This window comes from Oncorhynchus nerka, linkage group LG2 (assembly GCF_034236695.1).
Source record: "Oncorhynchus nerka isolate Pitt River linkage group LG2, Oner_Uvic_2.0, whole genome shotgun sequence".
NCBI classification, from domain to species: Eukaryota; Metazoa; Chordata; class Actinopteri; order Salmoniformes; family Salmonidae; genus Oncorhynchus; species Oncorhynchus nerka.
Genome location: NC_088397.1, coordinates 23,994,184 through 24,013,312, shown reverse-complemented (window position 1 = coordinate 24,013,312; position 19,129 = coordinate 23,994,184). Strand labels below are relative to the sequence as shown.

At 43.7% G+C, this 19,129-nt stretch overlaps 1 pseudogene; it reads left to right on the top strand.

Moving 5' to 3' along the window:
* The first annotated feature begins 7,378 nt into the window (after positions 1–7,378).
* The window catches only part of LOC115132901 (sodium channel protein type 2 subunit alpha-like), a 41,322-nt pseudogene continuing 29,571 nt past the window's right edge, over positions 7,379–19,129 (top strand).

Sequence of the window (19,129 nt, the reverse complement as noted above, 5' to 3'; positions counted from 1 at the left end):
TTTGCACACTCTTGGCATTCTCTCAACCAGCTTAATGAGGAATGCTTTTCCAACAGTCTTAAAGGAGTTCCCACATACTGTATGCTGAGCACTTGTTGGCTGCTTTTCCTTCACTCTGCGGTTCAACTCATCCCAAACCATCTCAATTGGGTTGAGGTCGGCTGATTGTGGAGGCCAGTTCATCTGATGCAGCACTCCATCACTCTCCTTCTTGGTCAAATAGCCCTTACACAGACTGGAGGTGTGTTGGGTCATTGTCCTGTTGTAAAACAAGTGATAGTCCCACTAAGCGCAAACCAGATGGGATGGTGTATCGCTGCTGAATGCTGTGGTAGTCATGCTGGATAAGATATCTAAATAAATCACAGACAGCTTCACCAGCAAAGCACCCCCACACCATCACACCTAAAGGAGACAGTAACAGTTTATTTTGCAAAGCATTATGCAACAGACAAAAGGTTTTGCAACGGAATGCAACTAATGAATACACACACCCTTGCCTGTGATTTATGGAGACAAAGTAGCACCATTGAGGGAGTAGAAATCTACTGTTCGGAGGCTCCGCTTGGTTCAACACTATAACACAAGGTCAGATTGGACTATGGCAGGCGATGGACATTGTCCCTATACTAAAGTTTAATTTACACAGTAGCAGTCACTCACCAAGTAGGAGTTTAATCAAATTAAGCCCAGAGGAACACATGTCCACCACATTGAATGTAATCGTGTAACATTCTTTGGTGGTTAAACAGTGAAGATTCCCCGCACCAGTTAGTTAGTAAATATATACTTATGTAAATGTGTTGTATTGGCTACATTTCATTGTTACAAATCGATTGTCACTTATCTGGTGTGCACTCATGTTAATATAGTGAAATCTGTGAGATGGACACACACACACACTATCATTTTTAAATGGTTGTCTTAGAATAATAATCAACATTTCTCCTACTATTACAGCCTAGACACACAGATCTAAACGTATCCATCTTAAAACAGTGGCGGCCATGTTGATTAACATTTCTGAAAAACCTTGCACCCTGACCCCATAGTGAGGAAATAGGTGAGGAAATAGAGTCAGTAATTATAAAGCCCTTAATATGAACTCATTTTCCTCCTCTGTTTTCCCGCATGCCTTTAAAAAAATCTCAATGCACTGTTTACTCGAGACAGTTTATTGAATAGCTCAGAGGTAACTCTGGAAGTTTTGACTCTGGCTTGTGTGTGTAGCCCCTAGACTCCTACTGGATTCCTGTCCTGTACAATGTCAGGGAAAATTGCAAGATTATGTTTTAATGCTTGTAAGATTGTTATAATGCTTGTATTACATTATAATAGTTGTTACATTCGACAGAATAGAGTATTGTGTGTGTGTGTTCCACTGAGGATGGGCCTCTATGAGATAGCACTGACAGAGGAGATTTACGATGTCTTTGGGTAATAAAGCCTAAAGAGCATTCCAGATAGTAAAGGTAATGTTTTTGTGCTATACCGTACCAGGGTGAGACGGGTCCCAGTTTGGAGTAGGAGGGGGCCAGACACTGGTCTTTACAATGAGAACTGTTGGCAAAGCACTAACTGTCTGCTATGTTTCATAGATATCTTTCATACAAATCTTAACCTTGTGAACTGTTCCTAAGATCTGTGGTTCGTCATGTAAGTTGAGAGGGGTGTATCTTGGCTATAAAAGATCTTTGTACTTTTCTGGTGGTACTTTTCAATGGTTCATTAGAGACAACGCATCATTGAAAGTCAAAAAGGACTATTGCAAAGCTCTTAATAAAAAAATATGTAGTTTAAGTGTAACTCTGACTGGTGTGTAGTTTGTAACTCTCCTCATTTGGTAAAGCAGAAAAATGCCAACAATCACCTGATCACATGTCCACCAGCAAAATGGAGGTTAGTCAGAAAACATTACCATCTGACTCAATTAACAGTTCTAAATAAATCAGCGCATTCAGAAAGTATTCAGACCCCTTCACTTTTTCCACATTTTGTTGTGTTACAGCCTTATTCAAAAATTGAATAAATGTTTTTGTCCTCATCAAACTAAACACAATACCCCATATTTTGCGAATATGTTAAACATAAAAAAACAGTATTATCACATTTACATAAGTAAGCACCTTTGGCAGCGATTACAGCTTCGAGACTTCTTGAGTATGACGCTTCAAGCTTGGCACACCTGTATTTGGGGAGTTTCTCCCATTCTTCTCTTCAGATCCTCTCGAGCTCTGTCAGGTTAGATGGGGTGCATCGCTGCACAGCTATTTTCAGGTCTCTCCAGAGATGTTCGGTCTGGTTCAAGTCCGGGCTCTGGCTGGGACACTCAAGGACATTCAGAGACTTGTCCCGAAGCCACTCTTGCAATGGCTGTGTGCTTAGGGTTGTTGTCCTGTTGGAAGGTGAACGTTGGACCCAGTCTGAGGTCCCGAGCACACTGGAGCAGGTTTTCAGCAAGAATCCCTGTACGTTGCTCCGTTCATCTTTCCCTCGATCCTGACTAGTCTCCCAGTCCCTGCCGCTGAAAAACATCCCCACAGCATGATGCTGCCACCACGCTTCACCATAGGGATGGTGCCAGGTTTCCTCCAGACGTGACGCTTGGCATTCAGGCCAAATCTTGGTTTCATCAGACCAGAGAATCTTGTTTCTCATGGTCTGAGAGTCCTTTAGGTGCCTTTTGGCAAACTCCAAGTGGGCTGTCATGTGCCTTTTACTGAGGAGTGGCTTCCGTCTGGCCATAAAGGCCTGATTGGTGGAGTGCTGCATAGATGGTTGTCCTTCTGGATGGTTCTTCCATCTCCACAGAGGAACTCTGGAGCTGTGGCCATCGGGTTCTTGGTCACCCCCCTGACCAAGGCCCTTCTTCCCCAATTGCTCAGTTTGGCAGGCCAGCCAGCTCTAGGAAGAGTCTTGGTGGTTCCAAACTTCTATGTCGATTAAGGCAGCCCCCCGCACCTCTCTGATTCAGAGGGGTTGGGTTAAATGCGGAAGACACATTTCAGTTGAATGCATTCAGTTGTACAACTGACTAGGTATTCCCCTTTCCCTTACGTAAATATGGTATTTCTGTTTTTTTAATAAATTTGCTAACATTTCAAAAAAACTATTTTCGCTTTGTCATTATGGGGTATTGTGTGTAGATTCATTATGGAAACATTTTATTTAATCAATTTTAGAGTAATCCTTTAAATCCTTTAACATAATAAAATGTGGAAAACGTAAAGGGGTAAAGTAAAACAATTAGCGCTTTCCAAAAGGCAACAGTATGTGTATAGGTGTCTGTGTGTGTTTTTGTGTCTGTGTGCGCGTGTATGTGACAGAAACTCACACGTATTACTTTCATCACTGAGACGGTAATGAGAAGAGAACAGTGTAACCATGATGACAGGCAGCTTCAGGAACTTTGATGAGCCAGGTGAATGTCAAATAGTCACACTCCACAAGGGCAACACTACAGCCTTTTACTCATTATGACAGCATTGAAAAACGAAAATGTCATGTTCTGTGTTAAATTCAGGTATATTTTGGCATGTGAGGGGTTAGAGTGTATTTGATGGAGATGTGCTTTCTTGGCTTGAAGTAAAAATGCACATTCACCAGCAGAGGGCAGGGACCTGCAAGAATCACAGGGGGGTTACACTTAAGGTGATAAAATGGTATAGACATGCTATCGTGCTTCCCTCTATACACACACACACACACACACACACACACAGCTTGCCGGTTCTCCCTGAGTGCCACTTCAGAGGGAACATATGTCGCTCTTTCGTTGGCAGTGTAGTTCTGTAGAATGCTCAAGTATGGCTTGTGCTAAGAAGACAGATCTGTAGCCTGTTTCACCCACACTACACTACAGCCCATCTGACAGAGAGCCTGCGTCCCAATAGTCTACAGTGGCACCCTGACCTTGTGTCCTATCCTTCTTCTTCTGCATTGTTCTGAATGAAATAGCTGGATAGGTGGAAGCAAAATCATCTAATATGATTTCTGTCATTATATTTGGTGTTTTCAGATCGGTGCAGTTGTGGAGGATCAAGATCACCAGTGCGCTGGAGTTTCTTTATAGGCCGAGGCTACGAAAACAGTTTTTGCTCCCGCCCCTCCCTTCTGGAAACTTATTTCTCAAATCTAAGGATCCAAATCCCATACTGTGCATGTGTTATTCACACACATTCTTGTTTCTCTCTTTACTCACCCTCTTCTGAAGCCTCAACCGATTAGATCGATATGATGATGGAGCCTTTTCTCTCTGCCTCATATTTCTGAACAGCTGCGATTTTAACGAACGTTCCAAAAATATACAGCGAGCTCCAAAAGTATTGGGACTGTGACAGATTTTTTGTAGTTTTGGATTGTAAATAATACAATGAGTGCAGACTGACAGCTTTCATTTCAGGTGTACCGTTTAGAAACTTTTTGTTACATAGTTCCCCCATCCAACCAGTTGAGTCACAAGCTTGATGTTATCATTGCGTGCGAGGAATTTGGGACCAAATACAACTACACTTGACTACTTTAATACACATAGAAGTGAATTTGGCCCAATACTTTTGGTCCCCTAAAATGGGGGGGGGGACTATGTCCAAAAAGTGCTGTAATTTCTAAACGTTCACCTGATAGGGATGAAAATACCCTCAAATTAAAGCTGACGTCTGCACTTTAACCTCACAGACATTGTGATATTTCAAATCCAAAGTGCTGAAGTACAGAGCCAAAACAACAACAACAACGTCACTGTCCCAATACTTTTGCAGCTCACTGTATATGAAGTCTACATACAACCGTCTGTCTGTTGTAACGGATATTGCCGTAGCACAAGCAAGAAGCAGTCTACACATTGCATTTGGACAAAAACAATTAGCGTTTTGTGTAGTGATGTAATTTTTGTAGTTATGCTGCCATATAGTTAACAATATGCCTCCAGTTTAGCCAATGTTTGCAAAGATGCAAAAAAAATGTTTAAATATTAAATTCGCTATTGGCTATCTGTCTGTGACTTACTTGTATGATATGCTGTGTAGGCTACATATAGCTTGCCCTAAATATCTGCATGTAACTCCCCTCCTGAAAAAAGTACGAAATTGCTAGACCAACCTATTTGTGGTGTGCGTATCTTTGCAATAGCCTACCGTTACAATAGATTTACGTTTCTTCGAACCGTCTCGTGAACACGCGGAAGGCGGAGTCATGTAGTGACTAAGCAGCAGCTGAGAGCAGTGTTGCCAACTAATTTTCACAGTAAATGGCTAGAGCGGCAGGTTGATTTGTTGCTAAAAGTTGCTAAATTACGTTGTGTGATAACATAAAACTGCGTCATTACGTTGAATACACAATAACGTTACCAAATTGACTGGCCATCTCGGCAAAAAATATAATTTGACATTTTTTTAGGTACAGACTCCCACTATTTTCTGTACTTCTGGCGGTATATTTTTGATTAAGGCATGTTGATTGATGTAAGTTCTGTTCAAGATCAAACATTCGTGACCAACTATATTCATTGGGTTTGGCTAGTCGAAACCCTACCACTGCTGCTGCAGTCAGCCAACAATGATTTGAAATTAGCTGAAATTGCTTCTGGCTGTGCACGAGCTGAGCGCATGCTGCCGACGTCATTCACAATGCACTTTTGCAGCCAGGCACGTGTGTTGTGACTGAGTGTGTGACAGAGAAAATCGTTTTTGTGTAATTTATAGAGAAAATGCTTGCATTTTAGCGTTTGAGTCACTTTTCAAAAGTTGCTTAAAAGTTCAAAATACATTTTAAACGTCCCTAAATGTGTTGCTAGGTGCTGTTTGAAAAGAAGTTGCTAAATATAGCAACAAAATTGCTAAATTGGCATCACTGGCTGAGAAGTAGGAGAGTGGTCTATTTAATAGAGTCTATCTCAGACTTACAAATAAATATTTTTTTATAGATTTATATTATTGGATTTCATAAAACATTCACACAAACATTACAAGACAATAACCAATGATAACCTGGATTGTTGATGATATGTATTGGCCAATGAGAGGCTTTGAAGCCACCGGCCGGCATATTGGCACTCCCCAGAAAGGAATACAACAGTATGTCAATCAAATTTGAAAATTGCATGTATTTAAGTATTTCATTTTTTTGTAGCGGGCAAAGTATCATTAGCACTCTCAAATGTGTTTTTCTTAAGAAATATGTTTTATATACATGAAATAAAATCATGTTACGTTCACTTAATATAGTATAAAAGTATGCATTAAGGTGTCTGTCGAACAGACTTGTCAAAAACGAATGTAGACATTAATAAATGCATTTTTTTTTTTTTTTTTACAACGGAGTGGAGTACCAAAATGACTGTGCGGTAGCTTTAAAACAGCGCCCCCTTTCAGACATCCAGAGATATCATTGGCAATAAGCCAGATCCATAATTATTGGCACCCTTGAAAAAGATGAGCGAAAAAGACTAACACTCCTGCTTTCAATACTCTAGCACCCTCCCCTTGCGAGGACAATAACACAGCCTTTTTGTCAAATGTTTTATGAGATTGGAGAACACGTTGGGATGGATCTTAGACAATTCCTCCAGACATAACCTTTCCAGATACTTGATATATTTCGTCTGCTCTAATGGACTGACCTCTTCAACTCAAACCACAGGTTTTCAATGGGGTTCAAGATGTTGATTTGTCATGAACAGTGCTTGTGCCCATAGACATGGCGTTTGCGCACAGGGGGAGCACGGGGTGTTCCCATTGGGGAAACCGAGTGAAATGACAATCAATTATTATTTAGGCTACCTTCCTATGCTTCTTTCTTATAATCTCAAAATAATGGCCTAACTTTTTTATACGTGGGTGTCGCAATTAGATCATTTAATTTGTTGTAATACATATCAATGACAAGAAGCCTATTGTTTAACAGATGTGCCTTAAATTGACATATACACTTCTAGCAATGCATTTATCAAAATTGGTAGGGCTGTTGTTGTCTCTAAATGTGTGTTACTCAAACACACGAACGCATTGAGCAAACGTTGATCACGATAATATTTCCCATCGATATTGTACAAATAGCTTGAGTCATTTGCGGTCATGTCTCGATAATGTAAAAATAGATGGCTAAACTGCTTCTTAGGCTTTTACTTGGGATAGATGACTCTAGTGTCATGGACATAAGATATTCCCCTGGTTATAGATGAAACACTGCTACATAGAGAATGTAGTGGCAAAATACCAACGTTTATCCATATTTCAGCTAACAGGATCTATAGTGGTTCCATTACAAGGAATTAACAACTGGTATGGGCAAGGGAACGCCCTGGCACTGTTAAGAGATCCATTCACACCCATTCAGTTGGGTGGTTCACGGTGACGCGCGCTTGGGAACAGATTTTGTCACTCACGTCACTGTTTTCGGGAATTGTGTTGATTGAGAGAGATGGCCACTGTTGTTTCTTAAATGTTCCTCGCTCTTTCCAACTATGATCTGAGTGCCTCGGTTTTTGGAGACTTATGTGCGTGTCAGATGGTGGTGGCAGGGCGGAGATGTTACAAATGAGAAGCGGTACATTCGAGGAAATACACGGATACTTCAATATGGCGACAGCTGCCGCCTCCCCTGCTTGTTTTGAATCCACGACAATTAAGGTATGGCTACTAGCCTCACCTTCTCTTTCAGATTATACCTGTAGCCTGTGCTTATTGTTCGTGATAAGGCTACATACATGTATTTAAAAGCAAACCACTGAACTTGTCTAGACGGATGTGTTAGCCATCAATCGATTCCTAACTTGTTTCACACCTTCGTGTGTTTGGCTATGCGTTTCATGATGACAAAACGGCTGTATGTTGTGGTTACCTGTGTCTCTGTTAGTAGCTTACCATTTGGTTTCTGTCTGCCGTTGGGCGTATGAGCCACAAATTGGTGTTTTCCGTGTTGTTTCACATTTCAGCACCATGGACAGCAGACGTGGATGGCAACGCAGCAATACGTACTAATATGAACGGTTACTATTACTCATATGTCACATTTAATGTATTGATATAATAGCAGTATGTATTGATTTAATATATGTCTTGAGTACATACTTTTGTTGATGACAGCCTACATAAAGTCTCGAGGGATTCGTGTGTCTGTGAACAGATCTGACAAATTCCAGCTGTGATATCGATCACCTGCTGAGTATGATATTCCCGAAGCTTCTTTATCCCTATCACAGACAGACATCATCATATTAAATCAACCTTTATAAATGTGGAGGTCGACATTAGAAACATTCTTTGGATAAATGCCGTCCACCCAGGACTACCTTCTGATTTTAAATGTCTATGGAAATGTAATGTCCATTCAAAACCCTAACGTGCCAGAATGTATAGCTAACTATGCATGCTAGAACTGGAGATACCATTGAATTCATCGTTAAGAGTATAGAAATAATCAGTGTCTGCGGTGTTGTTAGACTCCAGGCAAAACAAGCCGCCAGAGACTGGTTTAGTTGTGGGCGTGTGTACTAGCATAGGGTCTAGCAAACCTCTCATAGGGCTCTTAGATGAGGTGCTGTCGACTAACTCACACATCAGAGCAGTGTCATTAGAACACAAGCAGATGTATTTATGAAGTTCCCCATGGGAAAAGCTAGCTAGGACACAGTGACACAGATATCGGCTAAAGTACAAAGAACCATAGGATATACAGTTGAAGTCAGAAGTTTACATACACTTAGGTTGTAGTCATATAAAACTTGTTTTTCAACCACTCCACAAATGTCTTGTTAACAAACTATAGTTTTGGCAAGGACATCTACTTTGTGCATGACACAAGTAATATTTCCAACAATTGTTTACAGGCAGATTATTTCACATGTAATTCACTGTATCACAATTCTAGTGGGTCAGAAGTTTACATACACTAAGTTGACTGTGCCTTTAAACAGCTTGGAAAATTCCAGAAAATTATGTCATGGCTTTAGAAGCTTCTGATAGGCTAATTGACATCATTTGAGTCAATTGGAGGTGTACCTGTGGATGTATTTCAAAGCCTACCTTCAAACTCAATGCCTCTTTGCTTGACATCATGGGAAAATCTGAAGAAATCAGCAAAGACCTCAGAAAAAAGGTTGTGACCTCCACAGGTCTGGTTCATCCTTGGGAGCAATTTCCAAATGCCTGAAGGTACCACGTTCATCTGTACAAACAAGAGTACGCAAGTATAAACACCATGGGACCACGCAGTCGTCATACCGCTCAGGAAGGAGACGCGTTCTGTCTCTTAGAGATGAACATACTTTTTTGCGAAAAGTGCAAATCAATCCCAGAACAACAGTAAAGGACCTTGTGAAGATGCTGGAGGAAATAATGGGTACAAAAGTAAGGAAGGAGCCACTGCTCCAAAACCGCCATAAAAAAGCCAGACTACGGTTTGCAACTGCACATGGGGACAAAGATCGTACTTTTTGGAGAAATGTCCTCTGGTCTGATGAAACAAAAACAGAACTGTTTGGCCATAATGACCATCGTTATGTTTGGAGGAGAAAGGGGGAGGCTTGCAAGCCGAAGAACACCATCCCAACCGTGAAGCACGGGGGTGGCAGCATCATGTTGTTGGGTGTGGGGGTGCTTTGCTGCAGGATGGACTGGTGCACTTCACAAAATAGATGGCATTATGAGGCTGGAAAATTCTGTGGATCTATTGAAGCAACATCTCAAGACATCAGTCAGGAAGTTAAAGCTTGGTCGCAACTGGGTCTTCTAAATGGACAATGACCCCAAGCATACTTCCATTGTTGTGGTCAAATGGCTTAAGGACAACAAAGTCAAGGTATTGGAGTGGCCATCACAAAGCCCTGACCTCAATCCTATAGAAAATGTGTGGGCAGAACTGAAAAAGTGTGTGTCCTGGGCAAGGAGGCCTACAAACCTGACTCAGTTACACCAGCTCTGTCAGGAGGAATGGGCCAAAATTCACCCAAATTATTGTGGAAAACTTGTGGAAGGCTACCCGAAACATTTGACTCAAGCTAAGCAATTTAAAGGCAATACTACCAAATACTAATTGAGTGTACGTAAACTTCTGACCCACTGGGAATGTGATGAAAGAAATTAAAGCTGAAATAAATAATTCTCTCTACTATTATTCTGACATTTCACATTCTTAAAATAAAGTGGTGATTCTAACTGACCGAAGACAGGGAATTTTTACTTGGATTAAATGTCAGGAATTGTGAAAAACTGAGTTTAAATGTATTTTGCTAAGGTGTATGTAAACTTCCGACTTCAACAGTATGATGTCACTGTAATTCCCCATTTATACGCCTATTCCATGCCATGAATTAGAACATAGGTGTTTTCTGGCACACTTTATTTAGATAGTCCATCTGTAGATGCTCAAACAGGGGTCATACTATCAACAAACTATCTGTTGATAAGCAACTGGTTGTTAAGGTTACGGTTAGGTTTAGAACATGAGTTATAGGGTAAGGGTTAGTGCTAGGATAAGGGTAACAGTTAAGTTTAGGGTTAGGATAAGGGTTAGGGTCAGTAGATGGTTAGTTGAATTGCTACTTATAGTCTGTAGAAACACTAATCAACTCTGAAAACACATACTACTTTGGTGTCCGTTGCTCAAACAGCAATCAGGAACCAAATGGTGCTAACCTGATGAATGCAAATGAGATCCCTCCTCGGCTGCCCTAGGAGCCCTGTGGAAGTGTATGCTGGGTGCTGTGTCACTGTTTTGTATGTGCCATTTGTCAGTAGTCAGACAATATAGGGTTGCTAGGTGACACAACTGCAGCTCCTTCATTGTAAAGACTGACAATGAAGGCTTTGTCAGTAGTGCCATTCTGTGACGAGGATCAAAGTGTTAAAGATGTGATGAGAGAGGAGCTGGTGGGGGAACACAGTCGTATTCCCTGGCCCCTGCTCCCAGACAGGGAGGCCCCCACTGCCCTCACTGGCCTCTGAATATGTGTTGTCTTCAAGGTACAGGCTTTGTTCTAATTGCCCACTTGGGTGTTAAGGGAGTCCTTGTTTGTATCTCTCCATTGGCCTCTGGAGGAAACAGGGTAGGCCTTTGGAGAGAGGGAGAGAAAGAGAAACAGGGGAGCGGAAGGTGTGTGTGGGCGTTGATTGATGTTGATGGAGAATTTGGCCATGGTGAGAGAGAAAATGAGTGGTTATTTCCATCACAGATGTATCCACAATGAGAGTGATCTATCCACAGCAGTTGGCTGTTTTTAAAAGAACCACAGTGGCAGTGACAACCCTGGGGACATATTGAAGGTCACCTACGTAGAATTACATTTAAGAATCTTAAAATAATCTCTGTGTAACGATTGTCGTTGTTGGAAGAAGGTGGGGACCAAGGTGCAGCGTGGTATGTGTTCGGCATTTTATTAAATATAACTGAACACTAGATAACAAAGTAACAAAAGGCACAACCGAAACAGCTCCGTCAGGTGCACCACACACTAAACAGAAAATAACTACCCACAACCCATAGTGGGAAAACAGACTGCCTAAGTATGGTTCTCAATCAAAGACAACGACAGACAGCTGTCCCTGATTGAGAACCATACCCGGCCAAAAACAAAGAAATACAAAAACATAGAAAAAAGAACATAGAACGCCCACCCGTGACACTCTGTGGTCACCTATATCTCTGTTTTAACTTGGTGACTGCTTCCCTTCTCAGCAGAAAAAGAGTGTGTATTGTTTCATATAAACAAAAGGGCTGAAACCAGGTCTCTGTGCATGATGACGTACTGGTATATCTGAACATGGTGCTACAGTACAGTAAAATACAGTAGACGTCATGGGAAATGAAAATTATATTGCCATTCATGCTGTTTCAGTTGTGTCCTCCCAATACGTTTTTGACATTCGTCTTAGGGGGAGTAATCTGTCTAAACATACAGTAGAGTACTGGGTGTATCCCTGGCCACTTGTCATGCACACCATGTGCTATAGGCTAACTGTTGTAGCTGTGCCTTCCTGATCTCCCTCTCTCCCTCTCTCCCCAGCCCCCTGCCCTGGCGGAGCCCCAAGCGTTCCTGTGAAGGAGCACCATGACAAGATGGCACAGCTGCTTGTACCGCCCGGACCTGACAGCTTCTGCCACTTCTGTCCCGACTCGCTTGCCGCCATCGAAAGGCGCGTCGCCGACGAGGAGACCGGGAGACCCCGCGTTGACCGCTGTAGCGACAGCGATGACAACGGGCCCAAGCCCAACAGCGACCTGGAGGCAGGGAAGTCCCTCCCCTTCATCTACGGTGACGTCCCCCAAGGCTTTGTCTCCACCCCTCTGGAGGACCTGGACCCCTTCTACTCCAATCAGAAGGTACGTCTGGAGTCTGGACACACCCACACCTAGCCTAAGTTCCAGATCTGTTTGTGCTGTCTTGCCAACTCCCATTTCATGTCATATGGTACTCAGGCTAAACCCCACCCACAACCTGTAAGGTTTGGTCTATTTTTCAATCCCAAATTATGGGATTATGGGATTATGGGATATTATGGTACATTCACAAGACATTGCAAGACTCATTGGCAATCACGTTATCCCCTGCTGGCCAATAATGACACATAGGAGATCACAGAATGTTCTGAATTTTAAGCAAAGCTAGCATACCGTGCTCCAAAGTGGCAGCATGGTGTTGTGTCCTCATGCTGCCTTCATGTGCCATGTTGTGTCATTTATGTATTAACTGGTGCAATCAGTGATGCATCTTCAAAGAATAACAAAAAACAGACCAAATTACATTTGAGGCACTGTTTCTGAGCACTCGGTTCATGCCATCACACTCCAGGGTCCTCCTCAGATGGTGCCATGGCTAACTAGCAGCCACACTCTAGGGTCCTCCTCAGATGGTGCCACGGCTAACTAGCAGCCAGACTCTAGGGTCCTCCTCAGATGGTGCCACGGGTAACTAGCAGCCACACTCTAGGGTCCTCCTCAGATGGTGCCACGGGTAACTAGCAGCCACACTCTAGGGTCCTCCTCAGATGGTGCCACGGCTAACTAGCAACCACACTCTAGGGTCCTCCTCAGATGGTGCCACGGGTAACTAGCAGCCACACTCTAGGGTCCTCCTCAGATGGTGCCACGGCTAACTAGCAGCCACACTCTAGGGTCCTCCTCAGATGGTGCCACGGCTAACTAGCAGCCACACTCTAGGGTCCTCCTCAGATGGTGCCACGGGTAACTAGCAGCCACACTCCAGGGTCCTCCTCAGATGGTGCCACGGCTAACTAGCAGCCACACTCCAGGGTCCTCCTCAGATGGTGCCATGGCTAACTAGCAGCCACACTCTAGGGTCCTCCTCAGATGGTGCCACGGGTAACTAGCAGCCACACTCCAGGGTCCTCCTCAGATGGTGCCACGGGTAACTAGCAGCCACACTCTAGGGTCCTCCTCAGATGGTGCCACGGCTAACTAGCAACCACACTCTAGGGTCCTCCTCAGATGGTGCCACGGGTAACTAGCAGCCACACTCTAGGGTCCTCCTCAGATGGTGCCACGGCTAACTAGCAGCCACACTCTAGGGTCCTCCTCAGATGGTGCCACGGCTAACTAGCAGCCACACTCTAGGGTCCTCCTCAGATGGTGCCACGGGTAACTAGCAGCCACACTCCAGGGTCCTCCTCAGATGGTGCCACGGCTAACTAGCAGCCACACTCCAGGGTCCTCCTCAGATGGTGCCATGGCTAACTAGCAGCCACACTCTAGGGTCCTCCTCAGATGGTGCCACGGGTAACTAGCAGCCACACTCCAGGGTCCTCCTCAGATGGTGCCATGGCTAACTAGCAGCCACACTCTAGGGTCCTCCTCAGATGGTGCCACGGGTAACTAGCAGCCAACACACAGGTGACAGGAACTGAGCTGAACTGTGGCCCCAGCGGAGTTTTTGACACAGTGTACTGTAGAAGCCCCTTCTGTAGGGTGGTTGTTTACAGAGCCTACCTAACACTTTCACACTGCCATGATCAGACACACACACACCCACATAGACAGAAACACACAAACACACTAAGTGAGAAACACAAATACACACATACATGCATTACACTTGGGTAAATGCACACACCCATCACACCCTACAAACGTGTGTACACATACAAACACATAGAAAGTCACACTTGCACGGCTACATACACACACACGCCTCATGAGTCCATCTTTGAGAGAGAGAGGGGGACTGCCTGACTGCTCTCCTGTTCTCTGGGGTTTGAGCGTGCCAGACAGAAGGATCAACACCAACAGTAACAGGACCACAGGACAGCCTCAGTACACCATCAACAGCGGTGGACAATGTCCTGGCCTTGCCTTGGTGCTGTGGTGGTGTGGTGGTGTGGTGGTGTGCACAGCTGGGATGGGTGTGTTTCACACTCACAGTCACTTCTTGTAGTCTTAGTTCCATAGTTAGTCGAGATGTTACTTATTACCTCATGTCATGTCATCTCTCTCTCTCTCTCTCTCTCTCTCTCTCTCTCTCTCTCTCTCTCACTCTTTCACTCTCTCTCTCTCTCTCTCTCTCTCTCTCTCTCTCTCTCTCTCGCTCTCTCTCTCTTTCACTCGCTCTCTCTGTCTCTCTGTCTCTCTCTTTCACTCTCTCTCTGTCTCTCTCTTTCTCTCTCTCTCTCTGTCTCTCTCTCTCTCTCTCTCTCTCTCTCTCTGTCTCTCTCTGTCTCTCTCTTTCACTCTCTCTGTCTCTCCTTGCCTCTCTCTGTCTCTCTCTCTTTCACTCTCTCTCTCTGTCTCTCTCTCTCTGTCTCTCTCTCTGTCTCTCTCTCTTTCACTCTGTCTCTCTCTCTTTCACTCTGTCTCTGTCTCTCTCTCTCTCTCTCTCTCTCTCTCTCTCTCTCTCTCTCCTCTCTCCATCTCTCTCTTTCACTCTCTCCCTCTGTCTTTCTCTCTTTCAGACATTTATAGTGTTGAATCGCGGCAAGGCAATATTCCGTTTCAACGCCACTCCTGCCTGTTACATCCTAAGCCCCTTCAATCCTCTACGGAGAATAGCAATTGCAGTTTTAGTACACTCATATCCTTTCACATCTATATCAAGGCTTGGATTGAAATAATTATGGTCAAGTTTGGTGTCATATGGAGCATGTACAGGTGTATGTGAGAGAAATGTGACTAAATTGTATGTTGACTTTGAAAATCTGTTATGGTAGAGGGTTCCCTGAGTGGTTCGTGACCATGTGACCTGACCAAGAAAAAACTCTGGGTCGATATTTCTAGGCTGTATAGGGCATGGAGTTTTCCTGGTAAATGCCTATGGTCACGGAACACTCTGGGCTTAGTCCTCATTATTAGTTAGCCTTGATGTCACATTGCTTTACATGTGTCTCTGAACGTGTTGAGTTCTTTCCTTGACTTGTGTCTCTGTACGTTGTTCAGCATGTTAATCATGTTCACCATTTTGACCAACTGTGCTTTTATGACTCTGAGCAACCCCCCGGACTGGGCCAAGAATGTTGAGTAAGTAACTTATATTCTAGACTTAATTCCTGTAGGTTATTTATTATTGGCTGTTACCCTATTCAATTGACACCAGTTGTTATAGCTTCCTTGGTAAGACAAAGATACAATCCTGTTTCCAGTGTGAGAATGCGTATTTGCGTTTGGGCTCAAGTAATCTCAGGAATTTTTACTGTGAGAAACCAGAAGAAACAAATTAGCATGACAATTCAAACATCGGCCATTATTATGAGCCGTCCTCCCCTCAGCAGCTTCCACTGATATCCACACTAGCGTAACACTTACAATTGTTATCTTGGTATCAAAATTGGAACAGAGCCGACACTGGCACAGGACAAATAGTGTTGTTTTGGTCCAGCCCCGGAAAACAGGCATGAGGTTTTGATTGAATAGGGCTATTGTTGTTGACTTCCATAGCAACCGTCATAATGCCTTTCTCTCTTGGTTTGATCAGGTACACGTTCACAGGGATTTACACATTCGAGTCTCTCATTAAAATCTTGGCGAGGGGGTTCTGTGTGGGGAAGTTCACCTTCCTCAGGGATCCATGGAACTGGTTGGACTTCATGGTCATCTCCATGGCGTAAGTATTACCACAGATGTATGTATGACTTATATTTCCTGCTAGGATCAATAGAATAATTATGAGGCATTGATGCATTATTACCTAGGACTGATGTCTGTATTCCTCCTAACCAGCGTAGATTGAAATACATATCATTAATATAACACTTCACTACAAAACTGCTACTCATGTCACTAATCCAAATATCAATATACACTGACTATACCAAACATGAGGAACACCTTCAGTTGCTCCCCTCCCCCACCCCCACCCACGCTCAAAATGCTAGCCCATGTTGAGCGTGGAAAACCCAGCAGCATTGCAGTTCTTGACACAAACCGGTGTGCCTGGCACCTACTACCATACCCCGTTCAAAGGCACTTATTTTGTCTCGCCCATTCACCGTCTGAATGGCACACATACCCAATCCATGTCTCAATTGTCTCGAGGCTTAAACATCTTTCTCTAACCTGTCTCCTCCCCTTCATCTACACTGACTGAAGTGGATTTAACAAGTGACATCAATAAGGGATCCTAACTTTTCACTTGGAATCACCTGTTCAATCTATGTCATGGAGAGAGCAGGTGTCTTTAATGTTTGTACAGTCAGTGTATATTCTACTTCTGCCATGTAACTGGAAGGACTGGTTTTAAAAGTGTGGACACAGAGGTCTGTCAGGTCTGTCAGGACACAGAGGTCTGTCAGTTCTGTCAGGACACAGAGGTTAGAGCAGTGTCACCACACTCAACGCTCTAGACCGGTGGCATTCCAACTTTTTCAGCGAGGACCCCATTTTTTTTTGCCAGAATTTCTGGGGACCCTGATTATTTTGTTCTCGCGACCCCACCACTAATCTAATGGCGCAACCTTAGTTTGTTACGTTTCTATTTTTACTTTAACAAAGGGCCATCAATTCATTACATTTGAATCTCTTTTCAAAATGAAAAGAATCCATTAACTACATTTACTCAATAAAATTGTATTTTTCAAATGATCTTTCTCGAAACGTATATACTGTATGTATGATATCTAATGTACTCCTATGTTTATGGTGTAGTGCATTTGATCGAATGAATTCTACTGTGGAAGTGTGTACTTGGTGTATTCATATGCGCGTATGTGTGTACCTGCGTCTGTACGTGTGTGTGCATTTGCAAGTATGTCAGGTAAAATGCAGATTTTTAACTGTGCATTTAATTCTGCAGGTATGTAACAGAGTTTGTAAACCTAGGCAATGTTTCAGCTCTGCGCACTTTCAGAGTATTGCGAGCTTTGAAAACTATCTCGGTCATCCCAGGTAAGAACCTGTGTCTGCTCTCTCACCCGTCAGCCAAGATGTCTTTTGTTTGTGACGTTTGTCGACCCCCCCCCCCCCCCCCAACCCCTTTTGTTGTCATGGTGTCTGTCCTGTCCGTTTGTGTGACTTCCCCCTTCCTTCCCTCGCTCCTCCTCCCTCCCCCAAACCTCCCCCTGCTGCCTTCCCTTACAGATATGTGACAGAGTTTGTGGACCTGGGTAATGTCTCGGCCCTCAGAACCTTCAGGGTTCTCCGAGCCCTCAAAACTATATCAGTCATCCCAGGTGAGAGAGCCCAGGTCAGAGGTTAAAGGTTAAATGCTTAAATGCTAGCAACAAGGCTATAAGCTAACGGCTAATGGCTAATTCGCTCCATCTGAGATACAGTAACTGCTCATCTCACGTTAGCTTAGCCTAGCGTTGTTGCCTCTGTCACGCTGCCTTTCCACAGGCCAGTAAAAGCAGGAATCCGGGCCCACTCAATCGAGATGGAAAAGATTCCATGCTTTTAGACACATGACATTACTTTCACTTTCTTCCTGTAATTCTTTTTCTTTGTTATCTTGCCCTTTGGGGAAATTAGGTATACTATTTATTATTTGTTTGCTTTTTTATGCATGAGACATTGCAAAAGTTCCAATTTGTGTGGTGAGCATTTGTGTCTAGGGTTCCCCCTCTGTCCTTGTTCTATGTTGCATGTATGTCTTGTTCACTGTGTATGGTGGTTGTTGAATAGGGTTGTACTAGAGTGATGCTAGGCAATGCCATGACACACACTCTCACAAAGTTGTCATCTCTCGGTTTCATCATTGACCCCCTGATTAGTGGGGGTCGCTAACCTCAACCTACATCAGCCAGCTTTCAAATCAATTCGAATCAAATCTAATGTTATTAGTCACATGTGCCGAATACAACAGGTAGACCTTACAGTGAAATGCTTACTTACAAGACCCTAACCAACAATGCAGTTTTAAGAAAAATACCAAATAATTAAAGAGCAGCAGAAAGATAACAATAGCGAGGCTATATACAAGGGGTACCGGTACAGGGTCAATGTGCGGCGGCACCGGTTAGTCGAGGTAATTGAGGTCATATACATATGGGCAGAGTTATTAAAGTGACTATGCATAGATAATAACAGAGAGTAGCAGCAGTGTAAAAGAGGGGGGGGGGGGCAATGCAAATATTCTGGGTAGCCATTTGACTAGATGTTTAGGAGTCTTATGTCTTGAGGGTAGACACTGTTTAGAAGCCTCTTGGACCTAGACTTGGCACTCTGGTACCACTTGCCGTGCTGTAGCAGAGAGAACAGTCTATGACTAGGGTAGGGTAGGGAGTCTTTGATAATTTTTAGGGCCTTCCTCTGACATCACCTGGTATAGAGGTCCTGGAGAACAGGAAGCTTGGCCCCAGTGATGTACTGGGCCGTGTGCACTACCCTCTGTAGTGCCTTGCAGTCGGAGGCCGAGAAATTGACGTACCAGGCAGTGATGCAACCCATCAGGATGCTCTTGATGGTGCAGCTGTAGAACCTTTTGAAGATCTGAGAACCCATGCCAAATCTTTTCAGTGTATCGAGGGGGAATAGGTTTTGTCCTGCCCTCTTCACAACTGTCTTGGTGTGCTTTGACCTTGTTAGTTTGTTGGTGATGTGTTTGTGCTCGGCCCTCCTTTTCCTGTAGTCCACAATCAACTCCTTTGTCTTGATCATGTTGAGGGAGAGGTTGTTGTCCTGGCACCACACGGCCAGGTCTCTGACCTCCTCCCTATAGGCTGTCTCGTCATTGTCAGCAATCAGGCCTACC